This window comes from Globicephala melas, chromosome 1 (genome assembly GCF_963455315.2).
Source record: "Globicephala melas chromosome 1, mGloMel1.2, whole genome shotgun sequence".
NCBI classification, from domain to species: Eukaryota; Metazoa; Chordata; class Mammalia; order Artiodactyla; family Delphinidae; genus Globicephala; species Globicephala melas.
In genome coordinates, this window is record NC_083314.1 from 178,082,850 (window position 1) to 178,098,987 (window position 16,138).

Below are 16,138 nucleotides of genomic sequence, written 5' to 3' on the forward strand. Positions count from 1 at the left end.
GCACACAACAGCAGAGCTTTCTCATGCGTCCTTCCCATTTCATCACACAGCATGTGAAAAAGACATCTGTTCAAGGGTCAAGATTTAATAAAATTAATAATTTTTACTTCTTCATCAAGGACACTCTATGTGAAACTAGCAGGTTTTTTTAACATCTTTATTGGAGTATAATTGCTTTACAATGTTGTGTTAGTTTCTGCTGTATAGCAAAGTGAATCAGCATTATGTATACATATATCCCCATATCCCCTGCCTCTTGTGCCTCCCTCCCACCCTCCCTATCCCACCCTTCTAGGTGGTCACAAAGCACTGGGCTGATCTCCCTGAGCTATGCAGCTGCTTCCCACTCGCTATCTATTTTACATTTGGTAGTGTGTATATGTCAATGCTACTCTCTCACTTCACTAACACATATATATGGAATCTAAAAAAAAGAAAAAAATGGCTCTGATGAACCTAAGGGAGGACAGGAATAAAGACGCAGACGTAGAGAATGGACTTGAGGACACGGCATGGGGGAGGGGTGAAGGGTAAGCTGGGACGAAGTGAAACTAGCAATTTTTTTAAAAAGCTGCGAGTGTGTGGTGGCGAAGAATACAAGTGTTAATGGCACTGCCTTGACTTATGCACAGGCTCTGGCAGTTTTACCCCCATCACTTCTGCACCATCAGTGCAAATGTCAACAACGTGGAAAAAGGCAAATAACATCTTAATATTACACTGTGGGTGGGAATGTAAATTGATACGGTCATTATGGAGAACAGTATGGAGGTTCCTTAAAAAACTAAAAATAGAATGACCATATGACCCAGCAATCCCACTACTGGGCATATACCCAGAGAAAACCATAACTCAAAAAGACACATGTACCCCAGTGTTCATTGCAGCACTGTTTACAATAGCCAGGACAAGGAAACAACCTAAATCTCCATCAACAGATGAATGGATAAAGAAGATGTGGTACATATACACAATGGAATATTACTCAGCCATAAAAATGAATGAAATAAGGTTATTTGTAGAGATGTGGTTGGACCTAGAGGCTGTCATACAGAATGAAGGAAGTCAGAAAAAGAAAAGCAAGTATCGTATATTAATGCATATATGTGGAATCTAGAAAAATGGTACAGAGGAAACTGTTTGCAAGGCAGAAATAGAGACATAGACATAGAGGACAAACATATGGACACCAAGGGGGCAAAGAGTTGGGGGATGGTATGAACTAGGAGATTGGGATTGACATATCTACACTAACTAATATGTATAAAATAGATAACTAATGAGAACCTGCTGTATAGCACAGGGAACTCTACTTCAGTTTGCTGTACAATAGAAACAAACACAACATTGTAAAACAACTATACCCCAATAAACAAACAGTCATACACACCAAAAAAAAAAAGAAAGAAAATAGTGTTGACCTTGAAGATCCCCTAAAAGGAGCTTGGGGATCTCTGGGGGTCTGTGGACTATGCTCTGAAAACCTCTGCTCTTAGATATATACCTAGGAGTGGGGTTTCTGGGTCATAGGGTATGTGTGTCTTAACTTTGCTAGATAATGCCAAACTATTTTCCAAAGAGTTATATCAATTTACATCCTCCCCCAACAGTGTATGAGTGTTTGTTTACCTTAGTCCACACCTTCTAGGACTTTTTCATCATCTGAAACAAAAACTATGTACCCATTAACAATAATTCCTCATTCCTTCTTCCCTCAAGCCCTGGTAACCTTTATTCTACTTTCTTGTCTCTATGAATTTGCCTACTCTAGATACCTTATAGCTTATTTCACTTAGCCAAATGTTTTCAAGGTTCATCCATGTTGTAGCATATGTCAGAATTTCATTCCTTTTTATGGCTGAATAATATTCTACTGTGTGTATATATATACCACACTTTATCTGTTGATGGACAATTGGATTGCTTCCACCTTTTGGCTATGTGAATAATGCTGCTGTGAACACTGGTTTACAGATAGCTGTTTGAGCTACACTCTTTTGAGTATTCACCTAAGAGTGGAATCAGCACCACAAAGCTATTTTGCACAGCAACCACACCATTTTACATTCTCACCAGCAATTCACAGGGTTCCTGTTTCTCCATTTTTTGCCAACATGTTATTTTCTTTCTTTCTTTTTTTTTATTTTTTGTAATAGCCTATCCTAATGGGTGTGAGGTGGTATCTCATTGTTGTTTCGATTTATATTTTCCCAATGGCTAATGATATTCAGCATCTTTTCCTGTGATTATTGGCCATTTGTGTATCTTCTTTGGAGAAATGCCTATTCAAGTCCTTTGCTCATTTTTTAATTGTGTGTGTGTGTGTATCTCTGTGTGTGTTTGAGTTGTAGGAGTTATTTATATTCTGGATATTAATCTCTTATCAGATATAAGATTTGCAAATATTTTCTCTCATTCTGTGAGTTGTCTTTTCACTCTCTTGATATCATCTCTTCCTATGTAGTTTGTATTTTATGCTACTTAAATGAATTATTTTTTATTTCATTTTCTGATTCTTGCCTATATATTAAAATGCAATTAATTTTTTAAAACAATAACTTTATGTCCATCGACCTTGTTAATTATCTTATGAATTCTAATAATTTCCCCGTAAATTCTTTGAGAGTCTGCATGCAAGAGTATAGCATCTGCAAATAATACCTATTTTATTTCCTCTTTTCCAATCCTAACTGGTTTTATACTTGTCTTTTGCATTGGCTAAGACCACCAGAACAATGTTGATTAAAAATGGTAGTGAGCAACTCTTGTCCTGTTCCTAATACCAAAGGAAAAATGTTTAATGTTTACCATTAAGTATGATGCTTTTGTAAATGCCGTTTATTGAGTTCAAGAAGTTTCCTTCTATTCTAAATTTGCTTAGACAGTTTCCATAAATAAATGTTTGATTTTTTGCATCTATTAAGATAATCACACACTTTCTCTCATTGAATCCATTAATGTGATAAATTGTATTGATTAATTTTGCAAAGGTAAACTGATCTTACATTTCTAGTATAAACTCTAGTATATATGATTATGATACAGTATCCTTTTTCTAATATTTCTGGATTCTGCTTGCCAAATATTTTTTAGAAAATTTTTTTGTCTCTGTATACATGAGTAAGATTTTCATAGCCTGCAGTTTTCATTTCCTCAGTTTTTGTGGGATTTTATTATTAAGATTAAGTTAACCTGAAAGTTTTACTGAGCTCTGCCCACCAGAGCAACAGCCAGCTCTACCATCCACCAATCCCTCCCATAAGGAAACTTCCACAAGCCACTTAGATAGCCTTATCCACCAGAGGGCAGACAGCAGAAGCAAGAAGAACTACAATCCTGCAGCCTGTGGAACAAAAACCACATTCACAGAAAGATAGACAAGATGAAAATGCAGAAGGCTATGTACCAGATGAAGGAACAAGATAAAACCTCAGAAAAACAACTAAATGAAATGGAGATAGGAAACGTTCCATAAAAAGAATTCAGAATAATGATAGTGAAGATGATCCAGGACTTCAGAAAAAGAGTGGAGGCAAAGATCGAGACGATGCAAGAACTGTTTGACAAAGATCTAGAAGAATTAAAGAACAAACAAACAGAGATGAACAATAAAATAATTGAAATGAAAACTACACTAGAAGGAATCAATAGCAGAATAACTGAGGCAGAAGAACGGGTAAGTGACCTGGAATACAGAATGGTGGAATTCACTGCTGCGGAACAGAATAAAGAACAAAGAATGTAAAGAAATGAAGACAGCCTAAGAGACCTCTGGGACAATATTAAACGCAACAACAGTCGCATTATAGGCATCCCAGAAGAAGAGAGAGAGAAAGGACCCGAGAAAGTATTTCAAGAGATTATAGTCGAAAACTTCCCTAACATGGGAAAGGAAATAGCCACCCCAGTCCAGGAAGCATAGAGAGTCCTATACAGGGTAAACCCAAGGAGAAACATGCTGGGACACATAGTAATCACATTGGCAAAAATTAAAGACAAAGAAAAATTATTGAAAGCAGCAAGGGAAAAACGACAAATAACATATAAGGGAACTCCCATAAGGTTAACAGCCGATTTCTCAGCAGAAACTCTACAAGTCAGAAGAGAGTGACATGATATACTTAAAGTGATGAAAAGGAAGAACCTACAACCAAGATTACTCTACCCAGCAAGGATCTCATTCAGATTCAATGGAGAAATCAAAAGCTGTACAGACAAGCAAAAGCTAAGAGAATTCAGCACCACCAAACCAGCTCTACAACAAAACAAAAACTTCTCTAAGTGGGAAACACAAGAGAAGAAAAGGACCTACAAAAAAAAAAACCCAAAAATTAAGAAAATGATAATAGGAACATACATAGCGATAATTATCTTAAATGTGAATGGATTAAGTGCTCCAACCAAAAGACACAGGCTCGCTGAATGGATACAAAAACAAGACCCATATATATATGCCGTCGGGGTTCCCTGGTGGTGCAGTGGTTGAGAGTCTGCCTGCCGATGCAGGGGACACGGGTTTGTGCCCTGGTCTGGGAAGATCCCACATGCCACGGAGCGGCTAGGCACATGAGCCATGGCCGCTGAGCCTGCATGTCCAGAGCCTGTGCTCCACAACGGGAGAGGCCACAACAGTGAGAGGCCCACGTATGGCAAAATAAATAAATAGATAAAATTAAATATATGCTGTCTACAAGAGACCCACTTCAGACCTAGGGACACATACAGACTGAAAGTGAGGGAATGAAAAAGATATCCCATTCAAACAGAAATCAAAAGAAAGCTGGAGTAGCAGTACTCATATCAGATTAAATAGACTTTAAAATAATGTTACAAGAGACAAGGAAGGAGACTACATAATGATCAAGGGATCAATCCAAGAAGAAGATATAACAGTTATAAATATATATGCACCCAACATAGGAGCACATCAATGCATAAGGCAACTGCTAACAGCTCTAAAAGAGGAAATCTACAGTAACACAATAATAGTGGGGGCTTTAACACCTCACTTACACCAATGGACAGATCATCCAAACAGAAAATTAATAAGGGAACACAAGCTTTAAATGACAAAATAGACGAGATAGATTTAATTGATATTTATAGGACATTCCATCCAAAAACAGTGAATTACACTTTCTTCTCAAGTGCACACGGAACATTCTCCAGGATATATCACATCTTGGGTCACAAATCAAGCCTCAGTAAATTTAAGAAAATTGAAATGATACCAAGCATCTTTTCTGACCACAACGCTATGAGATTAGAAGTCAATTACAGGGGGAAAAAAGTAAAACACACAAATACATGGAGGCTAAACAATACGTTACTAAATAACCAAGAGATCATTGAAGAAATCAAATCGGAAACCAAAAAATACCTAGAGACAAATGACAATGAAAACACAACGATCCAAAACCTATGGGGTGCAGCAAAATCAGTTCTAAGAGGGAAGTTTATAGCAATATAAGCCTACCTCAAGAAACAAGAAAAATCTCAAATAAACAATCTAATGTTACACCTAAAGCAACTAGAGAAAGAAGAACAAACAAAACCCAAACTTAGCAGAAGGAAAGAAATCATAAAAATCAGAGCAGAAATAAATGAAATAGAAACAAAGAAAACAATAGCAAAGATCAATAAAACTAAAAGTTGGTTCTGTGAGAAGATAAACAAAATTGATAAACCATTAGCCAGACTCATCAAGAAAAAGAGGGAGAGGACTCAAATCAATAAAATCAGAAATGAAAAAGGAGAAATTACAACAGATACCGCAGAAATACAAAGTATCTTAAGAGACTACTACAAGCAGCTCTATGCCAATAAAATGGACAACCTGGAAGGAATGGACAAATTCTTAGAAAGGTATAACCTTCCAAGACTGAACCAGGAAGAAATAGAAAATATGAACAGACCAATCACAAGTAATGTAATTGAAACTGTGATTAAAAATCTTCCAACAAACAAAAGTCCAGGACCAGATGGCTTCACAGGTGAATTCTATCAAACATTTAGAGAAGAGCTAACACCCATCCTTCTCCAAAAAATTGCAGAGGAAGGAACACCCCCAAACTCCTTCTATGAGGCCACCATCACCCTGATACCAAAACCAGACAAAGATACTACAAAAAAAGAAAATTACGGACCAATATCACTGATGAATATAGATGCAAAAATCCTTAACAAAATACTAGCAAACATATCCAACAACACATTAAAAGGACCATACACCATGATCAGGTGGGATTTATCCCAGGGATGCAAGGATTCTTCAATATACGCAAATCAATCAATGTGAGACACCATATTAACAAGTTGAAGAGTAAAAACCACATGATCATCTCAACAGATGCAGAAAAAGCTTGAGAAATTTAACACCCATTTATGATAAAAAAAAAAAATATCTCCAGAAAGTGGGCATAGAGGGTACCTACCTCAACTTAATAAAAGCCATACATGACAAACCCACAGCAAACATCATTCTCAGTGGTGAAAAACTGAAAGCATTTCCTCTAAGATCAGGACAAGACAAGGATGTCCACTCTCACCATTATTATTCAACATAGTTTTGAAAGTCCTAGCCATGACAATCAGAGAAGAAAAAGAAATAAAAGATATACAAATTGGAAAAGAAGTAAAACTGTCACTGTTTGCAGATGACATGATACTATACATAGAGAATCCTAAAGATGTCACCAGAAAACTACTAGAGCTAATCAATGAATTTGGTAAAGTTGCAGGGTACAAAATTAATGCACAGAAATCCCTTGCATTCCTATACACTAATGATGAAAAATCTGAAAGAGAAATTAAGGAAACACTCCCATTTACCACTGCAACAAAAAGAATAAAATACCTAGGAATAAACCTCCTTAGGGAGACAAAAGATCTGTATGCAGAGAGCTATAAGACACTGATGAAAGAAATTAAAGATGATACCAACAGATGGAGAGATATACCATGTTCTTGGATTGGAAGAATCAGTATTGTGAAAATGACTATACTACCCAAAACAATCTACAGATTCAATGCAATCCCTATCAACTTACCAATGGCATTTTTTTAAAGAACTAGAACAAAAAACCTTAAAATTTGTGTGGGGACACAAAAGACCCCAAAGAGCCAAAGCAGTCTTGAGGCAAAAAACGGAGCTGGAGGAATCAGGCTCCCTGACTTCAGACTATACTACAAAGCTACAGTAATCAAGACAATATGGTACTGGCACAAAAACAGAAATATAGATCAATGGAACAGGATAGAAAGCCCAGAGATAAACCCACACACCTATGGTCAACTAATCTATGACAAAGGAGGCAAAGATATACAATGGAGAAAAGATAGTATCTTCAAAAAGTGGTGCTGGGAAAACTGGACAGCTACATGTAAAAGAATGAGATTAGAACACTCCCTACCACCGTGCACAAAAATAAACTCAAAATGGATTCAAGATCTAAATGTAAGACCAGACATTATAAAACTCTTAGAGGAAAACATAGGAAGAACACTCTTTAACATAAATCACAGCAAGATATTTTTTGATCCACCTCCTAGAGTAATGGAAATAAAAACAAAAATAAACAAATGGGACCTAATGAAACTTCAAAGCTTTTGCACAGCAAAAGAAACCATAAACAAGACAAAAAGACAGCCATCAGAATGGGAGAAAATATTTGCAAATGAATCATCAGACAAAGGATTAATCTCCAAAATATATAAACAGCTCATGTAGCTCAATATTTTTTAAAAAACAACCCAATCCAAAAATGGGCAGAAGACCTAAATAGACGTTTCTCTAAAGAAAACATACAGTTGGCCAAGAGGCACATGAAAAGCTGCTCAACGTCACCAATTATTAGAGAAATGCAAATCAAAACTACAATGAGGTATCACCTCACACCAGTTAGAATGGGCATCATCAGAAAATCTACAAACAACAAATGCTGGAGAGGGTGTGGAGAAAAGGGAACACTCTTGCACTGTTTGTGGGAATGTAAATTGATACAGCCACTATGGAGAACAGTATGGAGGTTCCTTAAAGAGCTAAAAATAGAATGACCATATGACCCAGCAATCCCACTACTGGGCATATACCCAGAGAAAACCATAATTCAAAAAGACACATGCACCCCAATGTTCATTGCAGCACTATTTACAATAGTCAGGTCATGGAAGCAACCTAAATGTCCATCAACAGCCGAATGGATAAAGAAGATATGGCACATATATACAATGGAATATTACTCAGCCCTAAAAAGGAATGAAATTGGGTCATTTGTAGAGACGTGGATGCATCTAGAGACTGTCATACTGAGTGAAGTAAGTCAGAAAGAGAAAAAGAAATATCGTATATTAAAGCATATATGTAGAACCTAGAAAATGGTACAGATGAACCTGTTTGCAGAGCAGAAATTGAGACACAGATGTAGAGAAAAAACATATGGACACCAAGGGGGGAAAGCAGCAGGGGGTAGGGGTTGTGGTGTGATGAATTGGGCAATTGGGATTTACATGTATACACTGATGTGTATTAAATGGATGACTAATAGGAAACTAAATAAATAAAAATTTTAAAAATATTAAGTTAACCTCATAAAAGAATATGCCTACTTTTTATATTCTCTAGGAAAGTTTACATAAGATTAATATATTTCATCCATGAATATTAAATAAGTCATGGCATCAGGGCCAGGAGATTTCTCTTTTGTTTTTCTTTGTTTGAAGGCTTTTCATTGTGGACTTAGTATCTTTTATTAGTTACAAAACTGATCAGATTTTTCTCTTTCCTTTTTTGTCAGTTTGGTGAGTTGTATTTTTCTAGGAATTTACACATTGCATCTAAATTTCAAATTTGGGGTCATACATTGTTCATAATGTCCTATCATCTTTTTAATATCTCTAGGATCTGTGCTGAAGTCCCTTTTTATTCCTAGTATTTACTCTTTGTGCTTCTTCCTTTTCTTCCTTATTGGTCTCATCAGATACTGACCAATTTTATCAGTCTTTTTAGAGAACCAAGATGTGGCATTGTTGATCACCTCTACTGTGTCAATATTTTATGGTTTAAGGATTTTGCCCTAAATATATTAAAAAAGTATATAAAGATAAGTATGTTGAAAAGTATAAAATACTTTTTAATACTTAATCATTCAACCATCTTAGGAAATTCTCAGCACAGCTATTTTATCTACATAATAAACAGAGCTATTTTACAGTGGCTTCCTTTTTTTTTTTTTAACGGTTGTTTCTGTGGGTTTCTGTTGCTAGCGCTTCTCTTCTTGTATGCCTGGTATCTGAAAAACTAAATGGTAAGGTCTAGGATGATATTATCTTCCATCAGAGATGATTGTCACTTGCTTTTCCAATCACCTGTGCATATTAGAAACTGGGGATCACTTTAATCTAGTTTAGGAGCAGACACTTTTGGTCATTGAATAATCACAATACTGTGTGCTCAGCACCACACTGGAGGAGCTACAGAAGACTCTGTGCCCATAGGACGAGGGTCTAGTTCCACAGAAGGTGGCACCCTTCTATGGTGAGACCTCAAAGATGGATAATGAATTGACTTCTCTTCTCCTGGTCTAGTATATCCTAGAAATACTTCTTAAAGGTGGGCAATCAGCTTTGGGTTATTGCACAAGGAACAGGATGGGGTGGGGGGTTGCTGGGTACTCAGACAAACTTGGCTTCCACTTCCAGTCCCACCTCTTACCAGCTGTTTCACTTTGGCCAAGTTCCTGGGTTAAGCCAGCCTTGGTTTCCCAATCTGTAAATTGGGAGTAAATATCATGTACTTCAAAAGAGAAGATTATGAGAATTCAGTGAAATGTCACCTACAAAGCACTTCGTAAAATGCCTATCACATATAAGGAATCAATAAATGTTCAACCCTCTCTTCGCTTCGTGCCTAAACCAAGTTTATTTTAATAACAAAATCCATTCCTTTCCCTATATTAGAGGAGTAAATTTGGGAAATTGGGGCAGAAATATCCCAAAGGGAACAATTCTAGATTCTCTTTGAAGAGGGGATTCCTGAACACAAAAGCAGCTTGTTATCCCCATCAGCGGATATGCTGTGAGTCTGATAACCAGCACCTCTGTAACTGCATCTGTTGAACAGCAGATGCCTAATCACAACTTACATCGATTCAGCCTGCTTGACACAAACACCCCTATGCATTCAATATGATTATCCCCATTTCAAGACAAGAAAACTGAGGGACTAGGAGGTTAAGTAAATATTGGGCCTCTAATTGATTCCAGACCGTGTGTCCTCCATCACTCTGCCTCCCGGAAGCGGCTTTGCAGAAGCGGCTTTGCACAAGCAGCAATAACAAACCCAGAATGTGTCTCTTTAACTTAAAATTAAAACTGTTCTATCCTTTGGTGATGACATAGCAGGAAGTTGTTTCACTGTAAGGAGGTCAGACTCTTGTGGGGTTTTTCCTAGGATAAGTGCTTTGAAAACTGAGCCCCAGGCCCTGCCTTAATTGATTCAACCTTGCACAGCAATTTGCAAGAAACCAGCTACAATGTTGGAGTAGGGGTGTTCTAGCCAAGAGCAAGCCTTGACAACCTGGGAACGAGGAGCCAATCTGCTGACTCTGGCATCCTTTGCTTTGTTAGATGGAGACAAGGATGTTAGAGACAACACACCAGCAGTATTGCAGCCTGCCCAAACTCCTCAACTGATTTTTGGAAAGGTTCATTTGAGTTAAGAAACTTTCCCTTTCAAATACAGACCTGCCAGCCAACTCCATCCCACTCGACCAGTTGTCAAGCCAATCAATTTTCTGTTTGCTTTTGGCATTGGTGGTTATGATCCAACTACTTCCCCTGAAGCTGAGACCTGCTAGGAAAAAAAGGGAATGGGACAGGCTTCTTGGTAGCATCTATCAACATGTAAAATTGTGCAGGGTCAAAAGTCCTTCTTGAACCTATCACAGAGAATCACAAGTGCAGAAGGGGGCATGTGCAGAAATGTTCACTACAGAATTGTTTGTGAAAAACTGGAAAGAGACTAAATGTGTCCACCACTAGGGAATGGCTAAGAATTGAAATATGCCATACCTTGGAATACCATGCAGTAGCTAAAAAGAGCAAGATACATCTATGCTGTTTACTAGGCTAGATTTCTAAGATACGTTGTTGAGTGAAAAAAGATCTCAAGTGGCACAACATGTACAGAATAGTATCTGTTATATACAATATATGTCAAAGTCATCCCACAAAATAATACTCTATATTTTCTGTGGGTACATATCTGCGTATGTATAGAAACAGGTTTTGAAGGGTTGGAAAACCTACCCTCCACCCCCTAAAAAAGGTAACAGTGGATGAATCCAAATAAAAAGGAATAGAGTTGAGGGAGGGTGGTCAAAAGGGACTTTAGCCTTATCTCTAAATGGAGAATTTTTTTTAAAAAGGGAATTCCCTGGTGGTCCAGTGGTTGGGACTCTGCCCTCTCACTGCTGAGGACACATGTTCTCTCCTTGGTCTGGGAAGTAACATCCCGCAAGCCACGTGGCACAGCCAAAATTAATAAATAAATAAAAGGAGAATATATTTGTGTATCACTTACATAATTTAAAATTAATTTTTAAGGTAGAATGGAAATGAAAGTATTATGAATGAGAGTGTGGAAAGCTGTAATGTTGTCCAAAAGTAACTGTCGCCCCTCTCCGGGGAGGATTATGCTTCCCTGTTCTGTCAACATCAAGCTTGGTCATAGGACTTACTCTCTGGTCAACGAAAGGTGAGCAGAAAAGGTGAGCATCACTTCTGAGCAGAAGCTTGGGGAGCCAGTGTGTGATTTGCCAGGTTCTTTTTCCCTCTGCCATGAGACTGGACATATTTCAAATAGAGTCTGTATCCAGGAGTAGACAAATGTGGAGCAGAGCTGTCGCTGACCTTTGAGGGTCATGTAATAGGTAATTGAGCAGGAAATAGACCTTTACTGTCATAAGCCACTGAGACTGCGGGGCCATTTGTCACTGCAGTGGAGTCTAACCTGTACTAGGACAGGAAGAGAGAGCAGGCAGGCACTCTGGAGCAGAGGATGCAGGCGTAAAGGGAGACAAGGTCTGGGGTCAGACAGTCAAGGAGTTCCTGGGTGGGGGTGAGGAGTACCCTGAGGAGGACACAGTTTTTTTCTACTTTGCCCTAAGATCTTGTCCTCGATTGCCTTCTGACAAAGGAAAGCAATTTGGGATGCAACACGTTATTTTCTATCTGATGGTACTTGTCCCGGGCTAACTGGCAGATCTTTCCAGCAAAAGTCCTGGGAACTTACTGAGAAGACACTCCCGGAGGGTTTCCCTTGGTGGCGCAGTGGTGAGAGTCCGCCTGCCGATGCAGGGGACACAGGTTCGTGCCCCGGTCCGGGAAGATCCCACACGCCGCGGAGCGGCTGAGCCCGTGAGCCATGGCCTCTGAGCCTGTGCGTCCAGAGCCTGTGCTCCGCAACGGGAGAGGCCACAACAGTGAGAGGCCCGAGTACCGCAAAAAAAACAAAAAAAACTCCCGGAGCACCTGGGCTTAAAGGTATGGGGGTGTCCATCTCTCCTGAGCCGTATTAGTGGGGCACATCAGCTGTGCATTCCTGGAGTGGGCTATAGTTACCAATTTCAAAGCCATTCAGACTTAGAGAAAGCTACAGTCAAGGAAGCAAAGCAAACAAACAAAAAATGATGGCAAAAGGACTTGACGCTATCAACCTAATTCAGATCAGAGGGAGGCTGACCCCCAGCTGAACGGGAAATGACTCACATAAGGTCATGTGGCTCAGTCGTGTCTCTCATTTTAATTCGGAATGATAGGAAAGAAGAGAGCTAATGGACCATGGGGCTCAGCAGGAAAGGTTTGTTGTCAGACAGGTCAGGGCTGCAATGCTCAGTGCCCGGTCAACTACACAGCCTTGGGTAAACTACTGAATCAGCTGGCCTTGAGCCTGACTGGAAAGGGTCAGGAAATGAGTATTGTTATTAATGTCTCTGGGCCTCAGTTTCCTCATTTGTAAAGTGGGCTTAAGAATACCCACTTTGGGGGAGGGTGGGATGAATTGGGAGATTGGGATTGACATATATACACTGGGCTTCCCTGGTGGTGCAGTGGTTGAGAGTCCGCCTGCCGATGCAGGGGACGCGGGTTCGTGCCCCGGTCCGGGAAGATTCCACATGCCGCGGAGCAGCTGGGCCCGTGAGCCATGGCCACTGAGCCTGCGCGTCCGGAGCCTGTGCTCAGCAACGGGAGAGGCCACAACAGTGAGAGGCCCGCGTACCACAAAAAAAAACAAACAAGAAAATACAAACAAAAAAGACATATATACACTAATATGTATAAAATAAATAAATAATTTTAAAAAGAATACCCACTTTGTAGAATTCATGTGAGGCACATATGGTGGGGGGTAGGGGGACCGGTGTAGCTGGTGTATTAAATTAAGACTGTGCAGATGATGACCTGATGAATGAGGGGGCACAAGCCACCCACACGGGGTCAGCAGGGAGCTCCCCCACCCCGCATCTGAAATCCTGCTCTGGGGAAGCAAAAACCCAGGGGTCATTTCAACTGAAGGTGCAGTTTCAATACACTCACACAAAGGAGGTAAAGTAACAAGATTTATTATTATTAATGAGCGGTGGGGAGAGTCCTCTGTCCCAGGTCATGAGTGAGCAGGATATGGCCAGCAGGGCAGCAAGCAAGCATCTGTTCCTTCTAAGGTGACTGGGGTGGAGGTCACTAACTTTTCACAGGCTCACCTCTAAGTGGTTATTTTAAAAGGTGACCAGGGCAAAGCAAAGCAGGAACTTGTGGCTGGAATCCTAAGCTCGTCTTTATCAAAATGTCCAGACTCTGGATGTGAGCAGGGCTGTCATACTATAAAATGCTTAGGCAGCAGCCCAGCACATCTGTTTCTCATCACAATGAGGTGGTAGCTTTAAACAGCCCAGTATGGAGCCTAGCATGCAGCTGGCTCTCAGTGAACATTTATTCCTATCCCTTTTCCATTCCCTGAGCCTCATGACGGGCTGCAGGAAGGATAGCAATGAATCGGGAAAGGAGAAGAGATGAGCATTGGGTCTCCAGATCAAACCAGCCATTGGGAGTGAACATGCTTTATTTCTCCCATGATCTGCAGAAGGAAGCAGCTTCAGAAATGAGCCCACCCAACAGTTCTTCCAGACACTAAAGTGTAACCCACTCATCTCCACTCGGCACCATCTTCCTGTGGCTCACACACTCCGCACCACCCCTCTGTAGAAGGGCTGACCACCCAAATTTCCAGAAGGCCAGCTCATGTCCCTCTACCTACCTCCAGAGGCAGGGGTGAATCCACACAGCAATCCAGGAGGGGAACCCACCCAGACTCAACTCGGAGGCCTGTCTCAGAAGGGACAGTGCTCCCCAACAGCTGAGTGGCCACCAAAGTGTGTGCTTTCAGTGAGTGTTCCTATTTCTCCAACAAAGCCGGTCTTCCTGCTGTGAATGGACCAAGAAGCCACCCAATGGGATTCCTCTCTGTCCCATGTTTCAGCATGAACTTTCAACTGAAAGCAAGGTAAGGGCAAACATGGGGTCCTTTGTGCAGTAGACTTGGATATGGGCCTATAAAAGCCACTGGCCAACCAGGAGCAGAGCCTCCTGAAGGCCAGATGGGGCCAGCATGAGAGCCTGGGCTATCCCCTTCAAAGGAATTTTTATTCCTAAGTGGCAGGTGGTCAACTTGCCCAGTGGTCCTTGACATCTCTTGCCACTTCCAAGGACCTTGACTCAGGCTTCAGTTTAGCTTGTATAGTGGAGTAAGTGTTAATGTGAGGGAGTACTCACTCCATCCTCCATGCCCATCCAAGCACCAGGTGGAGCTGACCCCACCTTCCACCCCAGGGATGACATGGGACTTGGGGCTAGTCAGTCATAACATTCCGTCCTCTTGGTTTTAGCAACTAGATACACCACTCAGAAAGCCAAGAAAGACATCAAGTTGCAATGCGATTTCCACTGCGACTGCTGAGAATTAGGCAAGTTCATAATAATGGATTTGACTCTGGAAGAATACAAGCATGGAGGTACTCAGGGCCACAATATAGAGAGAGGAAGGTGAAGTTCACACAGAAGAGCATAGACTAGAGAAAAGAAAAGAAGGCAGCTGATGACACTGTTTGAGTTCCTGGATCAAATCATGCCTGATTTATCCCTGGAATTTGTAGCTACATTAGCCAATACATTCTCTCTTTGATTTAGGCCAGTTTGAGTTGGTTCTGTGTCTTAAAACAGATACAGTTCTCACTAACACATCTTCAGTTCTTTGGGGCCTCCTTTGATTTCCACTGTGGACATGGTTGAGTTTGGTCAGACTTTGTCTTCATGGGTCTCTGACTCGGGACTCAGCTTCCCTCTGGACTCCGCTCCTCGAACATGTTGCTGCCGGGGCCTTGGTTGGAAGCCTGACTTTGACTCCAAGAGCTCCAGAGCTCTGCCAATCAATCAGGTGGCTCCAGTCTTCATCTGCCACTAGGTGTCCACCATCATGAAAAACCTACCCAATCCACCTTCACTCTTCCAGCTCAGCAGTTGAGACTCTGAACTCAGAGGCAGAGGAACGGCGGGAGAAGTGTCACCATGTACCCAGAGGAAGAGAGTGAAACCCGTTTCTCCACGTCCACCCAGCACTAGGACGTCAGAGCCCTGCCCTCTGAGCCAGATTGGAAGAGGCCCATGAGACTGCACATGACGTTCCTGGGTTATTCCAAGGCCCAGCCGAGTAGACACTCCTGTTGCCTACAGCCTGGTCAGCCTGAGCAGCCTGGACTCTCCCTCGGGGAGGCCATGAGCAGTCTTTATATGCTCATTCACTCTTGCAAATGGTCACTGAAGAATGTCAGCTCAAATTTTCCCTACAGTGAACATGGCTAGAGAGCCCCACCCTCCTCCCAAACCTGTCTCTTCTACTGCTCTCCTTCTAGATATCAGAAACATGCATTCTAGGATTCTAGAACCTGAAGCAAGAGGAGATGGCATCCTCAACACTCTCCCCAGCCCTACTCAGCATCACCTACATTGGCAGCAAGGAGCCCCAATGGGAACCGGATGATGGCGGAATTCACACTCTTGCAACTGCAGCAGGAAGGAAAGATGG